This window comes from Carassius carassius, chromosome 29, assembly GCF_963082965.1.
Source record: "Carassius carassius chromosome 29, fCarCar2.1, whole genome shotgun sequence".
Classification (NCBI taxonomy): domain Eukaryota; kingdom Metazoa; phylum Chordata; class Actinopteri; order Cypriniformes; family Cyprinidae; genus Carassius; species Carassius carassius.
The window spans coordinates 31,501,276-31,518,264 of NC_081783.1; positions in this window are offsets into that span (position 1 = coordinate 31,501,276).

The following is a 16,989-nucleotide window of genomic DNA, read 5'->3' on the forward strand; positions in this document are numbered from 1 at the left end:
CAAAACACATGAACATGCACCAAAACACATGATTTTTACAAAGCTCATCGCTCTGAAAAGCAAGGTATGCTCTGATTGGCCAGCTATCCAGTGTGTCGTGATTGGACAAATACTTCAAGCGTGTGATGGAAATGTTACACCTCTTACCATACTGTGATGTCCTGTCTGGCCGGAGCGATGAGACATAAACATAAAACATTTTTACATTTCACGTTTTACATTATAAACGTGATATAAACATGATTTCTAGTATGGTTGTCGCGATATACCAGTATTTACGGTAACCATGATACTCAAAGCAACAATTATTGAGATTGTGTTAATTTAGTGCATGACGATATACCAGTCAAGTCAAGTCACCTTTATTTATATAGCGCTTTAAACAAAATACATTGTGTCAAAGCAACTGAACAACATTCATTAGGAAAAAGTGTGTCAATAATGCAAAATGATAGTTAAAGGCAGTTCATCATTGACTTCAGTGATGTCATCTCTGTTCAGTTTAAATAGTGTCTGTGCATTTATTTGCAATCAAGTCAACGATATCGCTGTAGATGAAGTGACCCCAACTAAGCAAGCCAGAGGCGACAGGAGAAAAAAACCTTGGGAGAAACCAGGCTCAGTTGGGGGCCAGTTCTCTTCTGACCCGACGAAATCAGTAGTTCAATTTCAGGCTGCAGCAAAGTCAGATTGTGCAGAAGAATCATCTGTTTCCTGTGGTCTTGTCCTGGTGCTCCTCTGAGACAAGGTCTTTACAGGGGATCTGTATCTGGGGCTCTAGATGTCCTGGTCTCTGCTGTCTTTCAGGGCTGTAGAGGTCCTTTCTAGGTGCTGATCCACCATCTGGTCTGGATACGTACTGGATCCGGGTGACTGCAGTGACCCTCTGATCTGGATACAGACTGGATCTGGTGGCTACGGTGACCTCGGAATAAGAAAGAAACAGACTAATAATAGCGAAGATGCCTTTTTTCTAATGATGTAGCAAGTACATAGGGTGTTATGGGAAGTGTTCCCGGTTCCGGTTTACCTAATTAATGCAGCCTAAAAATCCTTTAACGGATTTGGATATTAAAAGAATATTAGTATGTTATGTGTAAGCCAGGTTAAAGAGATGGGTCTTTAATCTAGATTTAAACTGCGAGATTTGAGAACGTAGCAGACGTAGAGGATTATAATGTAAAAGGAGCTCATTCAAAAACTGAGGTGCTAAACCCTTCAGGGCTTTATAAGTAATAAGCAATATTTTAAAATCTATGCGATGCTTGATAGGGAGCCAGTGCAGTGTTGACAGGACCGGGCTAATATGGTCATACTTCCTGGTTCTAGAAAGAACTCTTGCTGCTGCATTTTGGACTAGCTGTACTTTTGTTTACTAAGCGTGCAGAACAACCACCCAATTACAATAATCTAACCTTGAGGTCATATGCATGGATTAACATTTCTGCATTTGACATTGAGAGCATAGGCCGTAATTTAGATATATTTTTTAGATGGAAAAATGTTTTACAAATGCTAGAAACTTGGCTTTCTGAGGAAAGATTGCGATCAAATAGCACACACTAAGTTCCTAACTGATGACAAAGAATTGACAGAGCAGCCATAAAGTCTTAGACAGTGTTCTAGGTTATTACATTCAGAGTTTTTAGGTCCTATTATTAACACTTCTGTTTTTTCAGAATTTAGCAGTAAGAAATTACTCGTCATCAAGTTTTTTATATCGACTATGCATTCCATTAGTTTTTCAAATTGGTGTGTTTCACCGGGCCGCGAAAGAATATAGAGCTGAGTATCATCAGCATAACAGTGAAAGCTAACACCATGTTTTCTGATGATATCTCCCAAAGGTAACATATAAAGCGTGAAGAGTAGCGGCCCTAGTACTGAGCCTTGAGGTACTACATACTGCACTTGTGATCGATATGATACATCTTCATTCACTGCTACGAACTGATGGCGGTCATTGCCAACAAAGTGTTCAAGTCTATTCAAAAGAATGGTCAATTGTGTCAAACGCAGCACTAAGATCCAATAAAACTAATAGATAGATACAACCACGATCAGATGATAAGAGCAGGTCATTTGTAATTCTAAGGAGAGCTGTCTCAGTACTATTATACGGTCTAAATCCTGACTGGAAATCCTCACATATACCATTTTTCTCGAAGGAATATAATTGTGAGGATACCACCTTTTCTAGTATCTTGGACAGAAAAGGGGGATTCGAGATTGGTCTATAATTAACTAGTTCTTTGGGGTCAAGTTGTGGTTTTTTGATGAGAGGCTTAATAAGAGCCAGTTTGAAGGTTTTGGGGACATATCCTAATGACAATGAGGAATTAATAATAGTCAGAAGAGGATCTATGACTTCTGGAAGCACCTCTTTCAGGAGCTTAGATGGTAAATGGTCTAACATACATGTTGTTGGTTTAGATGATTTAACAAGTTTAGACAATTCTTCCTCTCCTATAGAAGAGAATGAGTGGAACTGTTCCTCAGGGGGTCTATAGTGCACTGTCTGATGTGATACTGTAGCTGATGGCTGAATGGTTACAATTTTATCTCTAATAGTATCGATTTTAGAAGTAAAGTAGTTCATATAGTCATTACTGCTGTGATGTTGGGAAATGTCAGCACTTGTTGAGGCTTTATTTTTCGTTAATTTAGCCACTGTATTGAATAAATACCTGGGGTTATGCTTTTTTTTCTTCTAAAAGAGAAGAAAAGTAATCGGATCTAACAATTTTTAATGCTTTTCTGTAGGATAGGTTACTTTCCCGCCAAGAAATACGAAATACCTCTAGTATTGTTTTCCTCCACCTGCGCTCCATTTTTCGGGCTGATCTCTTTAGGGTGCGAGTATGCTCATTATACAATGTTGTCATACTGGTTTCCTTAACCTACCTTAAGCGTAAAGGAGAAACTTTATTTAAAATGCTAGAAAAGAGTCCATAGTTTCTGTTACATCAAGTTGTTCTGAGGTTTTGGATATGCTAAGGAATTTGGATACATCAGGAAGATAACTTAAAAAGCAGTCTTTTGTGGTAGAAGTGATGGTTCTTCCATACTTGTAACAAGAAGTAGAATTTACAATTTGGGCTATATGAAGTTTGCACAAAACTAAATAATGATCTGAGATATCATCACTTTGCTGCATAATTTCAACACTATCAACATCAATTCCATGTGACAGTATTAAATCTAGAGTATGATTTTGACAATGAATAGGTCATGAAACGTGTTGTCTAACCCCAATAGAGTTCAGAATGTCTATAAATGCTGATCCCAATGTATCTTTTTCATTATCAACATGGATATTAAAATCACCAACTATTAAAACTTTATCTGCAGCCAGAACTAACTCGGATGTAAAATCACCAGTATTAGCAATAACCTCAATATTTAAAATGAACAGTTCTCTTATGATAACACCACATGTAAATACGCCAGCGCTAGTAACTGTTTGAGCTCACAGGTGGCAGTATTGTGCCTTAACGCTGACACACAAGAAGAAGACGCAGCGCTAGCTGCTACTTCTAGGAAAGCCGTGTTCATCAGAGTAAGTTGCCATTATTTTACTAGTCATAGAATTAACCTGTTAACAATGGTTTTCTGTGTTTTATATATTCAAGTAAAGGGTGAATTATTATTATTATTATTTTTAATTAGTTTTTGCCATTAATATGGCCTGTGTGTAGCAACACTTTATTTCTTTGTTCAAATCTATTAACAGTTACATGATTAAAACTGATCTTGAAAAACTGAGTGACCATATTGCTACATTAAAGGTGCCGTTTTTTGTGCTTTTTTGAAGCTTTGATTGTGTTTAAAGTGTGTCATATAACATGTGTTTGTTTCGCGTGTAAAAAAACACAGTATTTTTCACACAATTCACCTATCGGTATACCACTGTTTTCACTGTCATAAAAACGGGCTGATGACTTCCTTGTTCAATAAAGTCCCTCCTTCAGAAATACGTAACCAGTTCTGATTGTGCCAGCGGTTCCTGTGTTGTGATTGGACAGCAGCTGAGCGCAGGCTGCCCTCCTGGAAACGCGATTGGGCTCGTTTTGAGAAGCAAGTGGGCAGGAACATGGGCTAGAGATGTACTTATAATCACAGGAGCGTTTTTACTGACGAGATGCGCATGAAATCGCATTCGATTTTTTTTTTGCACAGCCCTAACATCTAGTTAACAAAGCTAAACAGCGTTGCCCTTTGTGTAATAAGTAACAGAAACTGTTAAACGCACCAACTTAAATAATAAAATACACTTACCGGTTGTGGTCCATAAACAACGCCTTTTCCAGACAAAAAGGGAACTGCTCCATCTTTCAGTAATAATCTTTGTGCAAATCCGGCATTAAACTGATTGAGATTGAGAAAGCTGTCCTCAGCAAAATGTGCTGCACATAGTTTTACATGTGGATTATAATTTTCGGGAACCGAGTTAAACATAAATTGTAACCATTAATCCTTTAACCATTAATTAACCCTAATCTATCGATAAACACACACTTTGTGTCCTTTCTACTTCTGCTTGATTCTGCTTGCACTGTGCGCTGAAGAGAGCACTGGAATACAATGAGGAGATGAAGTATGGAGCTGTTTTCATACAGTTTATGGAGCTAATCACTATAGCCCCGCTAAAAATAGCCTTTGCAACTTTACAGTTCTTCTTTATGCATCAAAAGCTTGTGACAGATCCAAGATTGCGCCGAGCATGGCGGCCGTGTTGCGAGCTCTAAGTAAACTTTGCAGTTTTTCGTTTGTTTTACTTGTTTTTTTGTTGTTCTACGTGTTGAATGTTGTTTGTATAAATCGAGCGCAGGGTTAGTTCAGTCAGGCCATGGTGCGCTCAGCTGTCAAATCGCTCCAAACACTACCACTCTCCTATTAGACACAGGACATATATGCATTGCATCACTGCTCAGTAAGCATGCTTAAACCGCTCGCAACCCTCCTTCCCTCCCCTTTATAAACATGAGCATATTACCGTGCACCTTCTGGTTGTCATCTTCTTTGTTTCAGATCACTAAGGCTTTCAAGTCTTAGCAGGCATGGACCTCACTGCTGAGAGACACCAGTGGCGGAGCCAGAGGGCTAGTTGGGGTGGCAATTGGCACCCCAGATGAAGTCCTTGCCACCCCTGTTGCCACCCCGCTGAAAACATTACACTGTTTGATTTTTACGAACATTTCTCTAATCTCCCAGTGGACGTGAATGCATCCTTATGCAGCACGCACAAGCATGCAGCTGCTGCTACACTTTTCATTGGTTAAGCTGATACGCAGCTCCTTCATGTTCCAAACGGCTCCAAAACAACGCGGCAGCACACACGGGATCGATGAAGAGCGTTTTGCTGGTATGTACGGCTTTTATTGGTATTAAATTAAACGAAGTAATGTTACTGTTTTAACGGGAAGTAAGGGAGACATCGTTGCACTGTAGTGCTTAGCATTAACCCTTGTGGGTTGTTGGGGACGTTTTCGTCCACTAGGGGGTAAAGTTGAGTCTTATTTTGGCCACAACTTTCTCTGTGTTTGAGCTAATGGAATGATTTTTGGTGACAAATCTTATTTTGACCCATATTTTGGGGAAATGCTTTTAAATTTTTCAAAAACTCAACGGTACACTGTGGGCAAATTCACTACCCTTTCGGGATGTTCGTGGATGAAAACATCCACTAAATTAAACTGCTGTAAAAATGTATCAGATAAATATTTTTTTTCAATTTTTTTTGCATAAATCTATTAATCAGCCTCAGTCCTGATCAAAACTACCAAATTTTTAAAAAAATTCCAAGATTTTAACTTTTTAATTACCAAATTCATAAATGATGTCACTGATTTGGGGGAAAAAAACACACAAAATTACATATTTTCAATATAAAAAGTGATTGTGGACTGGATTTTTTTTTACCTTTTATCACAGTCTTGGGCATGTCAAAGATTAGTAACAAGATTGGCTTTGATGCATTGTTAGTTTTTGTGCAGCATTAGATTTAAATTTTTTCTACCTAATTAGCTGTTAGTGGCTGTTTTTGCCCCATTGACTTCCATTATAACGACATTTTTTGATTGCAAAGCCATGACACCATGTAATCATGCATTCTTGATTGTTTGTGGTTTTCCCTTTTGGGAAGAGGTAAAAAAAATGTATTTTTACAGTTGATCACTAGGTGGGACCATTAACCCTTTAAATAGGCCTGTGCAAAAAAAGGCTTAGTTTCTGGCTTGTATATGGAGTTATATGGAGTATAACAGCAAATTATAGTGTTTGTGTGTGTGTGAGATTCTTGATTGTTGGTGGTTTTTCCTGTTGGGAAGAGGTAACATTTGTTATTTTTTACAGTTGATCACTAGGTGGGACCATTAACCCTTTAGATAGGCCTGTGCAAAAAAAGGCATAGTTTCTGACTTGTATGGGGTTATATGGAGTATAATAGCAAATTATAGTGTGTGTGTATGTGTGATAGAGAGAGAGAGAAAGAGAGGGTGTGAGAGAGACCTTTGTGCACTTACCTTGATGTACAGTATTTGAAAAAATCAAAATATGCACCTCATGCTCTCAGAACTACATGGAATAAACAATAAAAAAAGAAGTGTGTTTATGCACCTGCTTCCTTTTGATGGTGAAAAGTACATATGGCCTATAAGTGAAATGCTCCTCTTTTCTTGATGGTAAAGCCAGTTTAAAACCTTAAAATCCTGTAAAAAAATATACTTTGCATCAAATTTATGAACATAATGTATTATGAACCAAAATGCAATACCAACTTCAAATAAGCTGCAGCTCGCTGGAGGGGTCACGCTACATAATCATTTCTATAAACTTTGGTACAAGTCAAGCCCTTTCTCGTGTTGCTTGCTGCTTTTCTCACCATTAAATATCCAGCACGATGGCATGCAAGTGTTTAAATCCACGTACTTTGCTTTTGTTTAGTCTATTCGCTTATTAAGTCTGACGTCACGTAGCAGCGCTTCCGTGTCCAAACGCCCTATCAGTTACCACGAGAAAACAACAAACGGTGCTAATATAAACTGTCATAGAATTCTAGTGAAAAAGTTATAACATTAACCTTTAACTCCATACTGAAGTACCAGATAGCCAGACAATGAAAATATAAATATAAAAAAAATATCTTAAAATTATTTGTGTTTGGGACGCTGTGAGCACGGAGACTGTAGTGTATATCGTAAGTTTGAAAGCGTTTAACTTAAATTATCAATATGAATAATCAGTGCTCATAAACGGCTGCTGAGGTCATATTCTCAAGTGAAGCGAGTTGAGGCCTGGACCCGGAAACAGCGCTTCTTACGTCATCCCTTAACAACTGAATACTTTCACCACCATTAAAAGTCAGCAGGTGCATAAATACACTTTTGTTTACTCCATGTAGTTCTAAGAGCTGAGGTGTACATTGTGATTTTCTGAAATACATTAAGGTAAGTGCGTAAAGGTCTCTCTCACAAACACACTCTCTCTCTCTTTCTCACAAACACACACACATACACACTCAATATAATATGCTGTTATACTCCATATAGCTTCATATACAAGTCAGAAACTAAGCTTTTTTTGCACAGGCCTATCTAAATGGTTAGTGGTCCCACCTAGTGATCAACTGTAAAAATAACAAATGTTACCTCTTCCCAACAGGGAAAACCACCAACAATCAAGAATCTCACACACACACACAAACACTATAATTTGCTGTTATACTCCATATAACTCCATATACAAGCCAGAAACTAAGCCTTTTTTTGCACAGGCCTATCACAAGGGTTAATGGTCCCACCTAGTGATCAACTGTAAAATTAACAAATTTTACCTCTTCCCAAAAGGGAAAACCACAAACAATCAAGACTGCATGATTACATGGTGTCATGGCTTTGCAATCAAAAAATGTTGTTATAATGGAAGTCAATGGGGCAAAAACAGCCACCAACAACTAATTAGGGAGAAAAAAATTAAATCTAATGTTGCACAAAAACTAAAAATGCATCAAAGCCAATGTTGCTACTAAACTTTGACATGCCCAAGACTGTTATAAAAAGTAAAAAAAAAAATCCAGCCACAATTACTTTTATATTGAAAATAAGTCATTTTGTGTGTTTTTTTTCCTCAAATCAGTGACATCATTTATGAACTTGGCAATTAAAGAGTTAAATCTTGGATTTTTTTTTAAAACATTTGGTAGTTTTGATCAGGACTGAGGTTGATTAACAGATTTATGCAAAAAAAAAAAAATATGAATCTGATACATTTTTACAGCAGTTTAATTGAGTGGATGTTTTCATCCCGAACAACTCCAAAGGGTAGTGAATTTGAACAATCCACAAGGGTTAATACTTAAGTGAGCATTAACGTTACTAGCCTCGTTAAACTGACTGACTAACGTTAATACTTTCACGCCTGCGTGAAGATGCTTAAAACATGTCGTTAGCAAATGTTCAGCAACAATCACAGACATTAGGTAGGCTTATTCATATTGGTACGTGTAATGCAGCATATTGAACTAATGTTAATAAAACCACCGTGGAGATACAGGGATGCAAACAGCGCGCTTTTCGGCGCCTCGCACTTTTTCACGTCAGTTTGGGTGACTTGGGTCTGAGAGGGTCTGATTATAATTTCACAAAGTCATCTGAAGCCATTCCATAGCTTAATGTGAGGGACAGAAGTCTATTTACACCATTAAATTAAAGTTTACGGAAACTCGTTTTCCCTCCTCTTCGGCTGTCAATCATTCTCCATTCAGTATTCAAACAGCCCGCGCCTCATCCGGTTACAGCAGGATACACGGTAAAACTCTGTCCAATATGATATATTCACATTATAATGCTTGATCTGTAGATAAAAGGCTGTGGATTTGCATAAAATGACGTTATTGTGTGTATTTGTATTTCATATGTGTTGCTTTTTTTAATGACTCGCTACCGTGTGCCTGCTAAGTTAGATCACACACATCACAAGGACTATGAATCGGCATTAAACGCACAACAACTGGAATTTAAAACTGTGAAGAAACAAATGATCAATAAAGTGTTGGACAGATATACACTAGGATTTGTGCGCTCAACATTTCTTCACTTTGTGCCATGAACTTCTAAATGCGCACTTGTGCAGCGCAGCACACCGTGACCCCATTTTGTTTTGAGCACATCATTCTGCACCCGCGATGCGCATACGCGCTTTGTGCGCTCTCTTTTGAAGCGTTTCATATTATCATGGTTTTGCGCACTGAAAGATTATTAAAAGCCTATATTTTTTATACCTAGCCTACACAATACATTTAAAATAAGCATAATTTAATTGTATATTATTTATGTGTAGTCTAGGCTATATAAACATACTATATACTAATAGTAATTTGTTTTTATTAACATGTTTAGATTTTATAAAGTTACTGTGCAGATTTTTTCAAGAATTCTTGTTTACTACTGGACTTGATTAGTCCAAGGAGCACTTTGAATACTTGTTCTATTTTTGCTGTATACTTAATACATATATAATTGTGTACATTTTGGAAAATAAACAACTTTAATTTAATCTGTATACATTTTGTGGAAAATAATTTATTTTTAGTGTAATTGAACACTTTGTATATTGACCCCCCAAAATAATACCTTGCCACCCCTTTGCCACCCCTGTTTTAAAAGTCTAGCTCCGCCACTGAGAGACACTCATCTTCATAACCAGGCTACAGGATAGACATCCCACTGCCACATCTACATGATTATCACTGTTTGCTTTAAAGACATTTTTAAGAGTCTTAATTGTCATGTATTTCCAAGCTGATGACAACGTCAGACACATGCTTCTAAGCATAGGTTCCTACGTCACGAAACGCAAACCGGACTTTGAGTTCTTAAACACTGGCGCCTTTTTTACAGACACAGCATCAGAGCCCTTTGTCTGGGCTGCATAGACGCGACCGAGGAAATACCGTCGAAAAAGAGGGAAGAGAGCCGGCGTCCTTGTCAGACACAGATGTCGTCCCATCTGACCTCTTTTCCCAACTATTTTGTTGGCTAATGTTCAGCCCCGGACTACAAACTCTGTGAACTGCGGGCACGTATCTCATACCAACGAGAAACAAGGGACTGCTGCATTATTTGCCTCACAGAAACCTGTTACCACAGGATGAAGTCTGCAGTGGTTCCAGACTCAGCCATCTAGCTTATGGGTTCCCCGTGCACTGCTCGGACAGAACGAAAGAGCTCACAGGAAAAAGCAGAGGTGGGGGCATTTGTTTCTTTATCAACAACTCGTGGTGTGATGAAAGGAACCTACACTCTTAAATCCTTCTGCTCCCCTGATCTTGATTTTCATATGCTTCTGTGTCGACCATTCTGGCTACCGAGGTAATTTACAGCGGTCATAATCACAGCTGTTTACATTCCCCCTCAAGCCAACACAGACCAGGCAGTCAAGGAACTGTATGGTAACATAAGTGAGCAGGAAACCACGCACCCAGATGGCAGCGTTTATTGTTATGGGGGACTTTAACAAAGCCAACTTCAGAACAATAACTCCAAAATATTTTCAACACATCACCATCAACACGCGTGGTGATCATGCACTGGACCACTGCTTCTTTCCTTTCCGGGACGCCTACAAATCTCTACCCCGCCCACCTTTCGGCAAACCAGATCACTCTTCCATTCTCCTCCTGCCTGCTTACAGGCAGAAGTTGAAACGAGAAGCACCTGCCCCCAAGACAATTCAATGCTGGTCGGACTAATCAGACGTTATACTACAGGACTGTTTTGATCAAACCTACCGGTTACTGCTGGATACTATCCAATGCACATCCATGACATTTCTGTATTCAGTTCACATACACTCTCTGTTGCACATTAGCATATTTTTTTGCGTATATATGTTTACATAATGTAGAATGTACATTCTGTGTATAGCGAATACTGTGTAATGCTAACTGTATGTACAACCCGAATTCCGGAAAAGTTGGGACGTTTTTTAAATTTTAATAAAATGAAAACTAAAGGAATTTCAAATCACATGAGCCAATATTTTATTCACAATAGAACATAGATAACGGAGCAAATGTTTAAACTGAGAAATTGTACACTTTTATCCACTTAATTAGCTCATTTAAAATTTAATGCCTGCTACAGGTCTCAAAAAAGTTGGCACGGGGGCAACAAATGGCTAAAAAAGCAAGCAGTTTTGAAAAGATTCAGCTGGGAGAACATCTAGTGATTAATTAAGTTAATTGATATCAGGTCTGTAACATGATTAGCTATAAAAGCTTTGTCTTAGAGAAGCAGAGTCTCTCAGAAGTAAAGATGGGCAGAGGCTCTCCAATCTGTGAAAGACTGCGTAAAAAAATTGTGGAAAACTTTAAAAACAATGTTCCTCAAAGTCAAATTGCAAAGGCTTTGCAAATCTCATCATCTACAGTGCATAACATCATCAAAAGATTCAGAGAAACTGGAGAAATCTCTGTGCGTAAGGGACAAGGCCGGAGACCTTTATTGGATGCCCGTGGTCTTCGGGCTCTCAGACGACACTGCATCACTCATCGGCATGATTGTGTCAATGACATTACTAAATGGGCCCAGGAATACTTTCAGAAACCACTGTCGGTAAACACAATCTGCCGTGCCATCAGCAGATGCCAACTAAAGCTCTATCATGCAAAAAGGAAGCCATATGTGAACATGGTCCAGAAGCGCCATCGTGTCCTGTGGGCCAAGGCTCATTTAAAATGGACTATTTCAAAGTGGAATAGTGTTTTATGGTCAGACGAGTCCAAATTTGACATTCTTGTTGGAAATCACGGACGCGTGTCCTCCGGGCTAAAGAGGAGGGAGACCTTCCAGCATGTTATCAGCGTTCAGTTCAAAAGCCAGCATCTCTGATGGTATGGGGGTGCATAAGTGCATACGGTATGGGCAGCTTGCATGTTTTGGAAGGCTCTGTGAATGCTGAAAGGTATATAAAGGTTTTAGAGCAACATATGCTTCCCTCCAAACAACGTCTATTTCAGGGAAGGCCTTGTTTATTTCAGCAGGACAATGCAAAACCACATACTGCAGCTATAACAACAGCATGGCTTCGTCGTAGAAGAGTCCGGGTGCTAACCTGGCCTGCCTGCAGTCCAGATCTTTCACCTATAGAAAACATTTGGCGCATCATTAAACGAAAAATACGTCAAAGACGACCACGAACTCTTCAGCAGCTGGAAATCTATATAAGGCAAGAATGGGACCAAATTCCAACAGCAAAACTCCAGCAACTCATAGCCTCAATGCCCAGACGTCTTCCAACTGTTTTGAAAAGAAAAGGAGATGCTACACCATGGTAAACATGCCCCGTCCCAACTATTTTGAGACCTGTAGCAGAAATCAAAATTGAAATGAGCTCATTTTGTGCATAAAATTGTAAACTTTCTCAGTTTAAACATTTGCTATGTTATCTATGTTCTATTGTGAATAAAATATTGGCTCATGTGATTTGAAAGTCTTTTAGTTTTCAATTTATTAAAATTTAAAAAACGTCCCAACTTTTCCGGAATTCGGGTTGTATGTACATACTGCATATAATGTGTAGTGTTAACTGTAAGTATGTCTAATAGTACACTGTGTATGTGCTGTGGTGATGTGACAATAAAAGTGACTTGACTTGACTTAACACTCCAAAGAGAAAGGAAAATTGGAAATCGCATCATATGAACCCTTTAAAGAGTTCCAGTTAACAGGAAATGTTACAAATGTGCCTACCGTATTTAGTCTATATTGTGTAGTGTCTATATTGTCTTAATGCAACATGAGGAAGACAGAGTGGCTAGAGACTCAACAAGGATCACAGCTGGAGAATTGCAGAAAATAGTTGAGTCTTGGGGTCAGGAACTCTTATAATGGACAGTGGTTGGATCTTCCAGCACAACAAAGATCCAGAATTAACACTAAAAATGTGTCACTGAGCACAAAACGAGGGTTCTGCCACAGCCCCAGAGTTCCCTGACCTGAATCCTGTAGAAAACTGAAGAGGAGAGAGTATCAGCATAGAGCTGTGAATCTGAAGGATCTGGAGTAATTCTGTATGAAGGACTGGTCTCTGATCTCTTGTTAGGTGTTCTCCGACCTCTCTTCAAGCATTAGAGGATAGACTCATACCTGTCAAACTGGCAAAAGGAGGTTGCAAAAAGCATTGAATAAAAGGGTGCCATTAATTGTGGCCAGTGTGTATTAGAGAAAACATTTATTTTGAGATTTCTTTTGAGACAGTGAGGAGATGAAGTATGATGGCGTTTTCATACAGTTTATGGAGCTAATCACTATAGCCCTACTAAAAATGGCCTAGCGACACCCATGCTTCTAACATTTCGGAGAACCAGGACAAATATTTCAGCCGATCGATCATGCAATAAGAGTAGTGTTTTTGCCCTCCCTCCCTGTTTAGTTTGGTCTACTCCATTGCGTATCTTGAAACACGCCCCCTTTACGTCGTCTAATTTACAGAGAGAGAGAGAGAGAGAGAGATTTATCCGGTACAGCAAATTTCTCTGAGCAGCAGACCACTGTATACGTTCACTTAAAACATAAAAAAAAAAAAAAAAAAGACATAAAAAAATAACTGACTGTGTTTACGAGAATACTTGCAGAAACAATTATTTTGAGATAAATTTGGAGCCTGGAAAACACGGGCTAGCGATTTTACGAGCCCTGCACCTAAGATCTATCCAGTTTGTGAACCATTGGTTTCCACGCTGGTTTTGTTCAACAAAATAAATGATAATTTTAAAAGATTGACTCAAAAGAATCATCTTTTCACGAATCAGATCATGAACTTATATTACCGAGTCAAAGAGGATCTATTATTGAACATTACAGATGAACTTGAAGTCTTCATTCATTCGAAAAGCAAATAAAGCTATCGGTTGAGTTTATAAACTTCTATTTCATGCATGATTCATATAGATCTGTGAACTGAATGCAAAGTGTGAATTCTAGGAGAATGTTTGTGTCGTGATGAGCATGTATCGCTCACTAGGAGTCGCTAAATGAACAGCTGCTGCATGCAGGTTGTATTTTTTAACGGAGGATCTGTTGCACTATTGGTTAAAATCCCCAAACTGTATACTTAAATATTAAATTAATAAATTACATCAAAACGGGCGGATGTGTTATGATGTGGTGGGCTGCTGTGGGCCAGAAAGTTCACTGAGAGTGCTGACAGCCATGAGCCATTTGTGTTTGAATCACCTTAATGATCTAGAGGTACTTAAATTCTAAAGATCAGAAAGAGTTTTTGGAGCTAATCCATTCAGAGCAAAACACAAACACAAAAAACTACATTTTGAAATCAATTCTGTAACAAATAAGCAACCAATGCAAAGAGTGTAATACTGAGGATATATAATCACATCACTCAGTCTGTATTTCTGCAAATCCTGAATCTAAACTATATTGTTTGTGATTGTTGTTACTAAAATGCACATATGCAATTTCTTTGATGCAGTACAAATTCTTTTCATTTTTGTTTTAATAGTAAAAGATTAGCATTATATGGAATTAATATAGGGAATTTTACTGTTTTAGATTAAATAAAATAAACCTACCATGCAAACAAGTTGTTGTCCTCTTGATTTGAACTTATGTAAAAATGTAATAAAATATTTATTTATTTATTTTATTTTATTGGAAGCTGTGGTGGGAGGAATAGTCTCCAAGGGGAAGGAGTGCCCAAAATATCCCTAATTTATAAAGCGTGCGTGCGTGCGCTCAGATTTGATCTTAGAGTGTGCATACGCTTAAATTCACGGCAGCACTCATATTTGTAAAAACTGGCTTTGACATGGAAAAGTGCTTTGCGTCACAACAGGGTCTGAACAGGCGTATGCAAATTTTCTTGTTCGAGTACTGCAGGTTTGTGAAAATGTAAGCTGTTCTTGCAGCTCCCTGTTTTAAATGAGAGGATTTGGATGATGACTGGTTATCTTTTACATGTTTACTTTTTATGAATCAGACGCATATTTTAGAAATGATCGTAAAATCAATTTTAGGATGGTTTCTGCACAATATTTTATAAATGAGGCCCTGGTGTCCTCGTTGTGCTGGGGAATCGTCTTTTCATTCACCGTTCCTGTCTGGTGGAACGATCTTGCCACTCTCATCTGAATCCCTGACAACTTCCAAGCAGCAGCTTAAACTGCTAAAAATGCTAATGATGTCTCTATTTGTTTCTCTGTTTCTGCTGGATCTTCATCCCGTGGTAACTAGGATTTACACAAGCTCCAGTCTGGATCCAGAACACCTGAGAAGAGATGATGCTGACCCTCAGAGGACCCCAGATGATGCTAACCTTGAATCAACAACAGAACTAACAAATATTGCTACAAGTGTGACTGCATCATATAATAATTGCTGTTAATAATGTTCATCTTCTGGTTGACTACGTCTTGTATACATTTTTCTGAAAAATCCTGTCATATGCATGTAAACTGACAGTCACCACTTATAAGCTACTACTTAATATTGTAGAAACTAAATATTGTAGAAACGTAATTTTCTGTAAAGTTGCTTTGCAATTATTTGTATCACAAAAAGCGCTATACAAATAAACTTAAATTTAATTGAATTAAACCTTGTCTCTTTCATTAACATTTAACTGAATCCTAAAAAAAATAAATAATTGCTTTCTCTTCCTATTTTTTTCTTTTTGTTTTTGCTTCTCATCCCCTCCATTTGACTTGCATGATTGCAAAACAATCATGATTAATAATTGTGAATGTAAATTTGTCTTCATTAATTGTGTTTGTCATTGTGCAGTACTAATATCAATACTAATATCAGTACTAATATAATATCAACTGTCAAGCTATAGAAATTGTGCAATATAGTTTACATGACAGTGCATGTAAATATACAGTATATTTGTGCAGCTCAGGACTGATATGAACACATTACAGTGATAAAGAAACATGCATGAGGAAATAAATGTAGTGATTGCAAGCTATTTGACATCCACATTCTCACAATGATTTCAGCGACGTCCTGCTGTGTGAACACAATCAGACTGTCATGCCTGTATATGTCGAGCATTTGTTGCAGGCTTTAATGTGTGGTTTTAGTAATGTGCAGAGCCAGGGTAGCTGCAGTCTGGAGAAATGGGCGTAAACTACCTCTGACCCAGCCCTACACCCTGACAGACAGCTCTGTGGACCATTCATGAAGACCTCTTTCCACACCCATTGCTCCAGCCTGCAGTTATCCCTATACTTGCAAATATGAGGTGTGTTATTTGCAGGTTTAAGATCCAGTCTCCCTCTGGAGTTGCTCCTCTATACTGAGTTTTGTGGTATTCCACTCCGCTGCTATTGTTTCATTCAGAGTCTGATGAATCAATTACGCCCAAAGCTCAGGACCTCAGAGATGGTTAAAGGTTTACGTTCCAACAGGACAATGACCCTTATCTCAAAGCCAGTGACTTTAACTACGCCAAACGGCTAACTTTCTGCACTGCATCTGTGAGTAAAGTGAGATACTGTATATCTGACAGTCTCCCTGTATAATTTAATTCAGCAATTCACAGCTAAAGCATTTTAGAGATTAAATTCCCTGGCTTTTGTTTCTAATTATTTATTATATTTATTTTATATAAATTATAAATTGTACTTTATAGACATTATATAATCTAAATGTAATAAATAGTGAACAGCAAAAGCCAGACAATTTCATCTCTAAAATGCTTTCGCTTTGAATTGCTTTCATTTGGAGGATGCTTTAATATGAACCTATATAAATGCATTGCATTCAGTCCTTTCACCTGCATTAATACAATATAATTCTGTTCAAACGTTCATAGCAGCAGTTTAATTTTTCTGTCTTGTAAATGCATTTAAATGATTTCTATATTTAGATTCTAACGATTTCTATAATGATCTCTCATAAGATAACATATAATAACCTTTTGTTTTGGATGTTTGCTGCAGATGTCACATTTTTTTAGATACCT